The 1,698-nt window shown below is 37.0% G+C and overlaps 1 non-coding gene across 1 annotated transcript; it reads left to right on the top strand.

Annotated features, from left to right (window-relative positions):
• The first annotated feature begins 611 nt into the window (after positions 1-611).
• On the top strand, positions 612-719 carry LOC123394693. Its single transcript, XR_006609421.1, has one exon. It is a non-coding gene; the product is annotated as a U6 spliceosomal RNA (small nuclear RNA).
• Positions 720-1,698: the final 979 nt, after the last annotated feature.

Raw genomic sequence — 1,698 nt, 5'->3', positions numbered from 1 at the left:
AAAGGAGCCGGATGTGGGATTCGATCCCAGGACGCTGGGATCATGACCGGATCTGAAGGCAGCTGCTTAACCAACTGAGCCACCCAGGCATCCCAATTTTAGGATTCTTTACTTACTTCTGTAAAAAAAATATTGGATTTTTTAAAAAGATTATTTATTTATTTATTTGACAGAGAGAGATGACAAGCAGGCAGAGAGGCAGGCAGAGAGAGAAGAGTTAGCAGCTTCCTGCTGAGCTGAGAGCCTGATGCAGGGCTCGATCCCAGGACCCTGGGATCATGACCTGAGCCGAAGGCAGCGGCTTAACCCACTGAGCCACCCAGGCGCCCCTAACATTGGATTTTTGATAGGAATTGAATTTACAGATGGTTTTCGGTAGTATGGACATTTTAACAATGTTAATTCTTACCATTCATAAATATGAGCTATCTTTCCATTTATGTCTCCTTCAAATTCTTTATCAATGTCATAGTTTATGGGGTACAGATCTTTCATCTTCTTAGTTAAATCTTTTCCTAAGTATTTTATTATTTTGATGCTATTGTGAATTAGATTGTTCTCTTTATTTTTTCAGATAGTTCATCATTAGAGTGTTAAAATGCTCCTGTCTTGTGCTTACTTTGGCAGCACATATACTAAAATTGGAATGATGCAGAGAAGATTAGCATGATCACTGAGCAAGGATGACATGAAAAACTATTTAAAAAAAACGAAACAAAACAAAATTCCTGTCTTTTATATATTGATCTTGTATTTGGCAGCTTTATTAAATTTGTTTATTCAAAGTTTTTTGTGAAGTTTTTAGGATTTTTTTACATGTAAGTTCATGTTATCCAAAAAAAGAAAATTTTACTTCTTCCTTTTTTTTTTTTTTGGAGTCTTTTATTTCTTTGTGTTCCTTGTTTCTCTGGCTAGGACATCCAGTACTATGTCAAATGAGAGTAGTGAAGGTGGACACACTTGTCTTTTTTCTGATCTTTAAGGGGAAAACTTTCAAACTTTTTTGATTGAATATGAGATTAGCTCTGGGCTTGCAATATGTGTTTTTTCTTTAATGGATTTTTTAAATTATTTTTTAAAATTTTTTATAAACATATAATGTGTTTTTATCCCTAGGGGTACAGGTCTGTAAATCACCAGGTTTACACATTTCACAGCACTCACCATCACTCACCATAGCACCTGCCCTCCCCAATGCCCATACCCCCACCATCCTCTCCCAACAAACCTCCCCCCAGTAACCCTCAGTCTGTTTTGTGAGATTCAGTCTTTTATGGTTTGTCTCCCTCCCAATCCCATCTTCTTTTATTTTTCTTTTCGTATGCCCGAAACCGCCTATGTTGCATCTCCACTTCATCATATCAGGGAGATCATATGATAGTTGTCTTTCTCAGATTGATTTATTTCGCCAAGCATAATACCCTCTAGTTCCATCCATGTCATCACAAATAGCAGGATTTCATTTCTTTTGATGGCTGCACAGTATCCCATTGTACATATATACCACATCTTATTTATTGATTGATCTGTTGAAGGACATTTAGGTTCTTTCCATAGTTTAACTATTGTGGACATTGCTGCTATAAACATTTGGGTGCATGTGCCCCTTCAGAATGCCCCGTTTGTATCTTTAGGGTATATATCCAGTACTACAATCACTGGGTCATAGGGTAGTTCTATTTTCAGCTTTTTGAGGCA

Source organism: Mustela putorius, unplaced genomic scaffold, assembly GCF_011764305.1.
Source record: "Mustela putorius furo isolate JIRA1106 unplaced genomic scaffold, ASM1176430v1.1 tig00003835_pilon_pilon_pilon, whole genome shotgun sequence".
NCBI lineage: Eukaryota > Metazoa > Chordata > Mammalia > Carnivora > Mustelidae > Mustela > Mustela putorius.
Note: the sequence above shows the minus strand (reverse complement) of the source record. Positions and strands in the feature narration are given on the sequence as shown.